This window comes from Macrobrachium nipponense, chromosome 19 (genome assembly GCF_015104395.2).
Source record: "Macrobrachium nipponense isolate FS-2020 chromosome 19, ASM1510439v2, whole genome shotgun sequence".
Classification (NCBI taxonomy): domain Eukaryota; kingdom Metazoa; phylum Arthropoda; class Malacostraca; order Decapoda; family Palaemonidae; genus Macrobrachium; species Macrobrachium nipponense.
The window spans coordinates 33,882,674-33,895,306 of record NC_061088.1 but is presented as its reverse complement, the minus strand read 5'-3'; the positions used below and the strand labels follow the sequence as shown (position 1 = coordinate 33,895,306).

The following is a 12,633-nucleotide window of genomic DNA, read 5'->3' as shown; positions in this document are numbered from 1 at the left end:
TATACCAAGGAGAGTAAGTTGAAAATAAGACGACGATGATGATTTAATGTTACAGGTTTTCCAATTTCAAGATAAGATATGCGTGTTTTTTTTGGGGGAGGGGGTGGTGGGGGTGGGGAAAGCCATTTCTTACCTCTTCCCTGAGGGTCTCAATGTCATTTTCCTAAAAGTACTTTTTCGGCCATATCTACCTCAGACTAAAGTAAGGATGCTTTCCGCCTTTCAGGCCACCATGTCTCTTGGTTTCTTTGTAAGAATCAGGAATCCTAAGTTTGCCAAGTCCTCGACTGGTTCTTCTTCTTCCCTGGCAATCTTCGGAATTCCATTCCCGCTTACATTTTTTCATTGATTCCTGTAATCGCCCATTTTTTAAAGGTGTGTTTGTCATACCTTTTCCTTCCCACTTTTGAGTTTTCTGTAAAAGACAACTGAGATGGCTATTTGTCTGTCCGTCCGCACTTTTCTGTCCGCCTTAGATCTTTAGAAACATCTGAGGGTTGAGGGCTGCAAATTGTTATGCTGAGTATCCATCCTCCAATCATCAAACACACCAAATGGTAACCCTCTAGCCTCAGTAGTTACTATTTTATTTAAGGTACGTCAAGCAACGCTATATGATAGGTCACCACAGGCCCGTGACTGATAGCTTCATGGCCCACGGCTCATACAACATTATACACTGTACAGCAAACTCGATTGTGCCGAAGAAGCTTCGGCGCAATTTTTACTTTTTTTTTTTTTTTTTTTTTAATCAAGCGGGAGTTAGATATATATGTGCACTTGACTGCCCTTCATATTCAGAATACTTTGCTTTGGAATAAAGATATCTGATAGTGTTGTGATACCGCCAGTGTTATTGACGATGTACGTTTTCGTAATCACCGTGGAAGAGTAACAAATACTATGAATATTAAGGATTGCCCTACAAAGATAAGAATAAGAATCAACATGAAAATAAATTTTGTTTAATTTATATATATATATATATATATATATCTATATATATATACATATATATATATATATGTATTTATATATATATATATATATATATTATATATATATATTATATAAGCTAAAGCCACTGGAATAATTTAAAAAAGAAAAGACAGAGTGCCAAGTACTTTCGTGTATTTACTCATAAATACACGAAAGTACTCGCACTCTTGTCTTTTCTTTTTTCATTTTTTAAATTTTCCCGTGGTTCATCTAATAAAAAAAAATCACCGCGCTTACTTTCGTTATTTCTTAGTATATATGTATATATATACATATATATGTATATATATATATATATATATATATATATATATATGTGTGTGTGTGTTGTGTGTGTGTGTGGGGTGTATGTGTGTGTGTGTGTGTGTGTGTGTCTTGCTTCATCTGTGTCTGTGTTTTTCAACATTAATTCGTTTATTCTGATAGGCGATGGCTCAAAAGAAGAAACATCGCAACGGTTATTGCTACGTACTACATACTTTCTTTGGCTGCAGAATCGCGGATCAACTCACGATGCTGTAAAACTTTCTCGTCATTGGCCGCTTCACACGCCTACCCAGAGGTTATAACCCTCCATCGAACCCTTTCTACGTACGGCACCAAGTACCTCTATTTTACTCCACCCATCTAAATATTAGGACCCTTCCTTACGAACACATCTTTCACGCCATCCGTCCTTCTTTCTAGATCCTGCTTTCTTTTTTCTCCCTAATACTGCTGAACATCTACGCTAAATTTTTCCATACCTTCCACGCTTCCCACCAACCAATTCCCTTTTATTATTATTATTATTATTATTATTATTATTATTATTATTATTATTATTATTATTATTATTAGCTGAGATCGTTCGTACTTCCCTTCCATTAAGAAGAGTTAGCTGAACCATTCCTTAAAAGCTTTTCTCTTTCCCCTGTCATTAACATATCGTCAAGAAACACCAGCCAATCCGAAACCATTCGTAATTTATTTTCTTATTTCCTATCTTTGCTTCGGCATCAACATTAAACATCCATTCTCTAATGTTTCCATCCATATTAAAACGGCCATGGAAACAGTACAACTCATCTCAAGCCCATTTTTACATCTAACCCGTTATACAAACTTTTAATTGCCCTTCGCAGATGCCAAATATCTTCAACACCAAGAGTTCTTAACCCTTTTTTGACTCCAGACCCCAATAAATTACCCAATATGGATGGTTCCATACCTCCTTTGCTTAAGTCCACTGAAGTCCTGTTTGTTGACCGTATAAGTTAATATACTTAGTTTAATACATACTTTAGGTATGAATAGCTTGGAATAGAACACAAAGTAAAAACGAAAGCATTTATAGTTTATATCGTTATTTATTTTCAAAATGTTCCCATGTATATATTGACACATTAAAATAAAATATATACAAATTTCAGAGATTAGGTCCCATACCCCCATCATGTGGTTCTCATACCCACAAGAGGTATGGATACTCCTGTTAAGAACCCCTGTTCAACACCCTCCAGATCGCCTTGATCGATTCTATCATAAACTTTTTACAGGTCCCTGTATGCCATGAACCACACAACATATTAATTGCCTAAATTCAGACTGAGTTTCCCATATCAGTCCTCCTATCATATCTAAATTTCAGTCAAGATCCTTCCATACCCTTGAATAGTGATTAATAGTGTCCCTGCCATTTTCACGCTCACCTCCATCCCTGTGATCTTTGTTCAAAAGAACAATTATTCTTCTCAACAATCCCTTCAAAACCTTTCTCTCACCCTGGACATACCTTACACACCCTGGCCTGCTATTCCACCGCACTTTCATTGCTGTAGCACAGAATCTCTTTATTAATCCCACAAACTCCTGATTTCTTTTCACACTTCTTTCTCTAAATCGTCCTTCTTACATCCTTAACAGCAACCCTCTAACAGTCTCAGACTTACCAACTCCTTTGACGGCTGTCATATAGCTCACACAACAGATTTTCAATGGGCATATTTTATTTTGGGGTGCATTTGTTCATTAGCCTTTTCCTCTATATTTCATTCACTCTAAAGTTCTTGTTCACCTTATCATCCTTATTTTCATCCCTTTCTGAATCTCTTGTTTTCCTTCTCATCTCTATTTTTAATACTTCCTTTTTATCTTCCCTTCTTGACTACCCTTATTCTTCTCCTATATATTGTGTGATCTTTTCTGCTTTCATTTGGTTTTATATCAATTGATTGTTTTCTGTGACTAAAGTTATTTATTTTCTTATCCCTCAGTATACTTTTTATTATTCTCCCCCGTGTCACTCTATACCCAAAACACTCCCTGTAGACTATGAACCCCGTATACCTCACATACTCTTTTCACTTCAATATCTTAAAATCCCAACCATTTTCCATTCACTTTTCCTTTTATGCTCTTCTAACTTCCATATTATAAGGTGAACTTTACTGAAGTGCATTTCTAGCCACTTTTTCATCCCCTCCCCTCCAACTTAAACATCTACCTAATCTGTTTTTGCTTCAACTAAATAATGATCAGATATACCTCCAGCAACTCATCTTCTCAGTATTACATCTATCAACTTTCTCCTCTATTTACTCCATATTAACATATTCAGCACTTTCTTTTATTCACTATCAACCGTCTGTCAATTAAAGTTATAAATATCCTTTTTTGAGAACTGTGTATTTCTTCTTTCTAAACGCATTTTAAAAATACTTCTCCAATCTCATTAACTCCAAGACTCTATCCTGCCAACAGCGCCGTTGGTTTGTCTCCTATCTTTGCTTTTAAATCATCTGGCTCGAGCACCCTTTCATGTCCTCCAAATCTAGCTAAGATTTACTATTCCTCAAACTCTCTTTCACTCTCATTATTCTCCTTTCTAGGCCTCTGCACATTCGCTATAACAAATTTTTATTCTGCTGCCCTCAGTCCTCGAACTAATTTATGTATACTCTCGTGGCCAGGTGTCAGGTCGGTAACATGACCTCTTTATTATACAGGGTGGTCCCGAAAGTCTTGTTACCCCTACCAAAAAGTACCAACAATAGAGGTACAAATATTGCAGTAATACAAAATACATATCCTAGATTCAGTTTATTCACTGTAAGAACGAAATAAGAACAATGAAACAATAGAAGAACAAGTAATATAGTAATAGAGAAGATGTAGTGGATTCAGCTTATTTGCTTTCATTGATACTGTTACACATGGAGACGGTCTGTGTGAACACCATCATTTTCGTGGCACAAAATGATGTGGCCCCATGTTCTGTGTGATATTCGAGGAAGCTGTGCTTTGGTAAGTGTCGCAAATGCTGCCTGAACAGTGTCCTTCAACTGTTGGGTATTTTGGTATCGTTCATGTGAAACTTTCTCTTTGGTACGGGCAAAAAGACTTTCGGACCACCCTGCACTGTAGATGAAAATTCGTATCCTGCTAAGGACGTCAGGATTTCTTCATAGTCTTGCATTTGGATCTCAGCCATTGTAATGACAAGAGTATCCAAAAAGTGTAAAGAATTCGAGAAGTTAAAGAGGGCTCAATACTTACGACAATTAAATACACATATATGTAGTCGTTGATCCAACTTCTTAATGCTAAAGTGTTAGTCCCATTCCTACTGCCGTACAGTTTATAGCTATCCCAGACAATCTCTCTTTGTCCTTTTTATTCGTGTGCACGCTGCTCTTCTGCCGTTGTCTCGCTTAGTGCCAAAACACCCAGGGTTTTCTCAGCTTTGTCTCTGAACAGATCAACCATCAAGCATTTCGTCTCAAAACCCAGGAACCTGGCGTTTGGTATCTTTCACACCAGGAGGAGAGGCAGAGTGCTATGACTTCCTTGGCCGAACATCCACGAGTAAAAACAGGGCAAAGTGCAAAGGAAGTACGAGCTAATGATTCTGACGTTGACGGATACCTTATGAGTTTTCCTGCATGCATTATGATTAGAAAATGGGACACTCTATGTTCTTATTAGTCGTCTCTAACGTCCGAGACCAGATTAAATTCCAAATTGTACAGGCTTGTATAGCGCCTCAGTGGCGTAATCCGTATGGTCTTGGCCTGCCACCTCAGTGGCCGCGAGTTCGACTCTCGGGCATTCCACTGAGGGGTTAGAGATGGTGTATTTCTGGTGATGACAGTTCACTTTCGACGTGGTTCAGAAGTCACGTAAAGCCGTTAGCCCCGTTGCTGAATAACCACTGGTTCCATGCAACGTAAAAACACCATACAAACAAACAATACAGGCTTGTGTGAGAAGAACTACGGTTGAAGGGGATTGTAATCGCGAATCATTGTCAATGATTAACGATAAAAGACTCACATCCCCTTCCTTGACTGTCAACTTTTTGAGTTAAATGAGACTGATACACTACTTTTGACAGTGTAGATCACCCTTATATTGGATGCATTGCAAAATCTATATATAAATACATTACTCTGTAATGCAGATTATACCACATGTAATTTATGAAGATTCCTACCCTTACACTGAAAGATGATACACCTGGAATTCAAAGGAATCTTTACTTTACAGCATTGCCATTTATTAATCAAGAGTATATATATATATATATATATATATATATTATATATATATATATATATATATATATATATATTTGTGTGTGTGTGTGCGTGTGACTGGGAAAATTCTTCTTTTACAACAGAACTCCATCTAATAAAAGGAGCCCATAAAAACGCCAACATACAGAAAATAAGTGCTATATTTCAGAGACTGTACTGTCTCTCTCTTCAGGTAGGTAGTAAATGGGAAAAGTTTACAGAAAAAATCGGATTTATACAAAGAGATCCATCCACTAAGTTAAAAGGCTTACCTTGGGATGGATCTCTTATTAAATACCGCTTTTTTGTAACTTTTCTCATTCATTACCTACCTGAAGAGGGAGACAGTACAGTCTCTGAAATATAGTATTTATTTTGTACATGCTGGCTTTTTTTATGGGCTCCTTTTATTAGAGATACATATATATATAGTATGAATTTTCACCACATCACCGTGATTCATATATATGCATTAAGCTACAAATGTCCCTTAATATCCAATTGGCGCTACCTCAGAATTAATATATTTTTATATGTGTTAACCGAAGGGGAATTTTTTAGTTAATAATTTCGTCCTCTCGTGGATTTTCGAACCAGCGGGCAGAGGACGAAATTCAAGGTTACCTAAGAGTCTATATATAGGAGGTTGTCCTATATAAATGCTATATCAAGTTGTGCTTTGAGTTAGTTGAAACTAGTTATCACTTTGCTATAGATTCCGCTGCTAACGACATTAACAGAAAAAGAGTGAGGAATTTAAATTCATGTTCAGATTAAGTTAGACTATATATATATATATATATATATATATATATATATATATATATATATATATATGTGTGTGTGTGTGTGTGTGTGTGTGTGTGTGTATATATAATATATATATCTATATATATATATATATAATAATATATATATCATATAGTATATATATATATATATTCGCAGATATGATTTTGATATGCATTTCGTATCCAGTAGTCTTTCAGAAATGTTTTAATATACTTTCTACGAGTAAATGATGTACCTTTTCATGTGTATAATAGTCATTCACATTTTTACATTTATGTACACATGCATACATACCTGTTATATGCCATTTCACCGCATAAAACATACACACAGACAAACCCAGACGTGCATACATGTGAGTGCATGCAGTCACCAACACATGTATATCTCGGCGGGTGTTGTCATAACAAAAGGCTAAATACCTTGGATCCAATTTGGTTGCCACATTGCCCTGCTTGAATGTGTACTATTTCTCGCATTATTCCTCTTCTTCGCCTTCTCTCTTACTTTCCTTTTCTCTATCTCTCTTGTTCAGTAAGTCTAATCCTTCTTTCTGCGTATTCCCTCTTCCTGGTGGTGCCTCTTCTTCTTCTTCTTCTCCTCTTAATTACCAGATCGAGACTCCGTCACTAGCACTAGTCACTCCCTGACTGACTGGACCATATGAACACTACAATACTGGTAGCGCGTCTGCATTTAGTGAAACTCTCTCTCTCTCTCTCTCTCTCTCTCTCTCTCTCTCTCTCTCTCTCTCTCTCTCTCTCTCTCTCAACAGAACTTTTTCCTTCGCCCGACACCTCGTTAGCTTGCGTGCAAACAGCTTAAAGTGTGTCAGTTGCCGTCTACTGCTTGAATAGCAAATAACTTGAATTTTAATTTTGAGAATCAGTGTAATTAAGGTTAATCCTTCCTCATTCCTGTACTGCTCGGTCTGTTTTCCTCGTTGGACGAGTGGGTTGCGTGCTCGTCTACCAATTTGGTAGTCGCGAGTTCGATTCCCTGCTCTGCCAACGTGGAACCAGAGGAATGTATTTCTGGTGATTAGAAATTCATTTCTCGATATAATGTGGTTCGGATCCCACAATAAGCTGTAGGTCCCGTTGCTAGGTAACCAGCTGGTACCTAAATGTCTAATCCTTGGGGCCAGCCCTAGGAGATCTGTTAATCAGCTCAGTGGTCTGGTAAAACTAAGATATACTTAACTTATTGCTCGGTCACCAGACCCCTACGGTGCGCTGGAAGTTTCAGATGACTGGTTAATAGGATCAGGTCACCAGTCGCGTATCCTGTGCCCTACACTTATTGCCTTTGGAGGTCATTTGTGTGAGCATTTGGCACCGCATGGTGGTTACCCACCCAAGCAAAGACCACACCTAATAGCATGACTTGCTTACTGCAAGAAATTGTCCAAAGTGCAATGATGTTTTTACTGCTGTGGTTTGTGATTTGCACATACAGTTTTATAAACACGTGTCCTTTGTTCACATGATTTATACTGTAACTGTTATCATTTTTATACTTTTGTCCTAATATTCATTTGTTTCCATTTTGCCTTAAAAACATTCATATAATAGCTGGGGTAGTAGCTGTATGTAATCTTCGAATTTTAGCCATTTTTCTTCTTCCACTCGGCCCCTCGCCACCTCCCTCCCCGCAAGATTTCTTCGAACCCCGGACATGATTTAACACTTTTGCTACATTACTGATCTCTGTACCATCATTGGATGGGTGGTCACTTGGTTTTGGGCTCACCATTTCGAAATGGTAAGGGCAAGTATTGAGGATGGATGACGAGGAGGGAGTGAAGAGGGTTTGGGAGGAACCTGTTAGAGGAAGAAGATCGAGAGGGAGACAGAGAATTAGATGGCGAGATAAAGTGAAGGAAGATATGGAGAGAATCAGCTTTAGTGGAGGATGATCCCTTTGACAGAAGGCAGTGGAGGAGAAGGTGCATCAGGCAACCGACCCCTTAATGTAGGGGTAACGGTGGGAAAGAAGAAGATTTCATTTCGAAATTCATTACTCAAAAACTTTGCACTCGATCTTAGGCTACGTGGAGGCCAAGAAGCCCAGAGAATGAGTGAGTGGACTGAATGCAATTAGGACACTGAGTTGCCCGTTCCATTGGCCTCTGCTTACAAAGAAGACTTGAAATCAAGTATTTTTCTTTGTGAATTTGGTAACTCTAATATGGTTTTGTAAAGGACAACCACAGCTGTGTATCTGTGTATGTATATGTACATATATTATACTATATACATAAAGCTTGTATATATGTGTGTGTGTGATAAGTTTCATTTCTTGACAAACGCCATAGATTTAAATTAAGCCTGGGCTTACCTTGACGGAAGGATGACAGTGGTGAATAATGTTTTCTGGCTTATTTCACACGTTTTGAACAATTTCGATGTTGATATGTGCTCATTTTTTTTAAGTGTAGAAAAACCCCGATGAAAAAGATACGATTGCTAACAAAATGTAAACCTCAAGATCGTGGAAGCTTATAATGTCACCCAGGGGGTCATGTGGTATCTCCCTTGGACACTCCATCTTTATGAAAAAAATCAGTCAAAATACGCGAAGACAAATCGCAATACTATACTGACAGAACGTTCAAGCCATATTTGATTTTTCCTCACTTACTAATGCAGGTCATACGTTTCGAGTACAGTAATGACGTCACAGCTCGAAGCTGATTGGCCGAATGACGTCAGTGATCATGATTACAAGGACGAAAAATGCCATGCTGAGAATAAATACAAGATTTTTTTTTCGTTTTTTTGCTAGATTATTCATTTCCTAGCAGCGTCAAAGAGCTAAATGGTCCTTGAACATGAGAGGAGTGTATTTAACTGCGCTCTAATCTCGTACGTCATTTCGGTAGTGTAGAGAACTAAAACCTGAATACCGAATTATTGTTCTTCTGTTGTTAGACAGCATGGGTGATTTTGACCCCAGTGTCTGACAGTATTTACTTCTCCATCACTTCGATGTGAATTCCATGAATCGTGCATCCGTGGGGGAGTAGTGCCCTCACTGTAGGCATGACAAATATATATATATATATATATATATATATATATATATATATATATATATATGTATATATATATATATATATATATATATATATATATATATATTATTATCATTATTAAGGAGACCAGCTTCCCTAACAAAAGACATTTATGTAACTGGTCCGCTATATTACTTTGCAGCGTGCCTTCGGCCCCTAGCTGCAACCCCTTTTGTTCCTTTTACTGTAACTCCTTTCCTATTCTCTTTCTTCCATCTTAATATTTCCACCCTCTCCTCACAATTGATTCAAAGTGAAACTGCTGTGAGGTTTTCTGCCTGTTACATCTTTCAGACCTTTTACTGTCAGTTTCCCTTTTAGCGTTGAATGACCTAATAGGTCCCAGTGCTTGGTCTTAGGCCTAAATTCTATATTCAGTTCGGTAAAAGTCATGCAAAGCTAAAGAAACAAACAAAAGAACAAAAAAATAAGAGGATCAGTAATCCGTCCTGGTATACTGGTAGTCTTGCTGTTAATGTTGTCATTAAAAGAAACGACGTAAATTAAAATACGGATGAGAAAAAATATAAACACCTGTACAAGAATGAAAGAAGCTTTGAGCAGATATAGATGTATGAATAGGCAAACAAGAGATCGAGGAGAATATATCGACGAAAAGTTATCATTCATGACAACACGTTTAGTAACGAAAGACGTCGTGGCTTGAAATATAGTTTACACAACAAAGCACTGGCGGACCCAGAAACATTTCATGAGAGGCCCGCCAGTTTTCATATTATATACATATATAGTTGTTATATATTTACTTCCGCATATCATTCGGTATTTAAGTAGAAATGAAATGAACAGCAATCGCCTGTTCCAACGAGAAATACCGACTCCATTATTATCATGAATAAGATTATTGTTATAATTATTGTTGTTGTTGTTATCATTTGTGTTATTTTTCTCAAAATTTCATTGTCATTTCTATAATAGATTTTTATTTTTCCCCCATTTTTATATTTCTCATTTATGTTATTATCTAAATCTTCAATACGATTTTTTTTTCATTATTTTTCATGGGGGCACGTGCCCAGGTGTCCCCCTACCCTGGCCAGGATCCGCTAGTGCAAGAAAGGGCAATAAAAGCTAAACACCACACTGAGTAATAACAACACCTCATATTCGTACACTTTCACACATTTACATTTTGCACGAAGCGCCATTACATAGTGGAACTACTTCGTAGTCAAAGGAAGGTACTGCGAATTTATTATTCTGCTGGTTGCCTTACAGCTTTGGTCACAGCGAGGCCCGCGGGCCGGTGGGCTGATTACTTGTTGCTTTAGCAACGCGTTCAAGGGTGTTGCTCGATCCATACGAGGATTAGCTGATGAACTCTATGTGTGCACGTGTGTGTGTGTGTGTGTGTCATGGGTCTGCATCTTTCGTTGGCAACTTCAAAGAGCCATATTGAGTGGAGGGAGTTATGAAACAATCACGAGTTGTAATTAGGAATCACGATTGTATCAGGATTCAGAAATACGAGAATTTTAAATACAAGCTGCGCATTCATTTAGGATGCAGAAAGAATCCACTGATTGTAATTAGGAAGTGTATACTCTTATTTAAAGATTTGTAAAGATGCCGTGGATGTTACGAACTATACAGTTATTTCGTGATACAGAAAAAAATACACACAAACCTACGACCGACATAGTTATTTAATGATTAGAAAGAATCCTGGGTTTAACTTACGAACTGCTCATTTTATTATGAGTTCAGAAGGAATCCATGATTCGTAGTTTTGAAGTGTACAAGTATTTAAGGAATCGAAAAAAAATCTATGGATTGTATTCACTAAATTTCCAGTTATTTGAGTTGAGTTTAATATAGGATTTAGGCCAAAGGCCAAGCACTGGGACCTATGAGGTCATTCAGCGCTGAATTGGAAATTGACAGTAAAAGGTTTGAAAGGTATAACAGGAGGAAAACCTCAAAGCAGTTGCACTACGAATCAATTGTGAGGAGAGGGTGGAAAGCAAGATGAAGAAAGAGAATATGAAAGGAGGTATAGCAAAAGGAACGAAAGTGGTTGCAGCTAGGGGCCGAAGGCACAGTGCAAAGAACCTTAAGTAATGCCTACAGTGCACTGCATTGGGTCCACTGACGGCACTATTCCCCTACGGAGCAGTTATTTAAGGATACATAAAGAATCTACGAATTGGACTTGCGTGCTGTACGTATATATATCTGTTGAGGGACTGAGTAACAACCCAGTCAACTACACCTCCCTACGAGGTAGTTCCGCCAGTACACATTACTTAAGGTTCTTTGCAACGTTCCTTCGACCCCTAGCTGCAGCCCCGTTCATATTAACTTTCTTCCACCTTACTTTCCACCCTCCTAACAATTGATTCCTAGTGCAACTGCGACGTTTTCCTCCTGTTACACCTTTCAATCCTCCATTACTCTCAACTTCCCTTTTAGCGCTAAATTACCTCATAGGTCTCCCCAGCGCTTGTCCTGTGGCCCAACTTTTCTATTCCAACTCTGACAATTAGACCTAAGAAAATGTACAGTCATTTATTAGTTATAAACTACTCGGGCCCATAATATCCCAAATAACTTCCTCAACATATAGGTTGAGGAATCAAACCTCAGGAAATCTCAAGCCTGAACACCCCTCTCCCCCCTCCTTACTGGCAACTCTGCATTCCTCCCTTAAAGGAACCGACATCCTTCAAACCATTGAATCTGCCGGAGCCATAGCATCACTATACTCTGTTTTTTTTTTCCATCTGTCCATCCGCCTGTAGTGTTTGCGCATAGTAACGCTGCATCCCGGGGTTTGAATAATATCATATTTCGAATATTAACGGTGTAATTCGCATTCGGTAAATTATTAAAACACTTTTCAGTTGCAAATGTACAGACGGCCAACGAAGAATTGGCGTAGTTTCTTAATTCATTGTTCGTTATGGAAATATTGCCATATGCAGATGCCAGATTATTTACTTAACAATAAATAACATTTCTTTCAAAGGTGCTATACTTGAAATAAATTACATTAGAATAGAGTAGACTTATTCAATGTATTAAAGATAATTACTTTGCAAAGTAAAGAAAATATATACCGATGGGTCCACGATTTCTAATTTTATTCTCAACTCTAGCTTCGTGACAGCATTACGAAGCATTTTGAAGTTGGCTTTGCTGCTGCTCAATTCTTGACTCAACATATCGTACTGCACTGAGGAGTTGTCA

At 37.7% G+C, this 12,633-nt stretch overlaps 1 pseudogene; it reads right to left on the bottom strand.

The window, feature by feature from the left end:
- Positions 1 to 7,007, bottom strand: part of LOC135215915 (tubulin beta chain-like) — a 33,982-nt pseudogene extending 26,975 nt beyond the window's left edge.
- Positions 7,008 to 12,633: the final 5,626 nt, after the last annotated feature.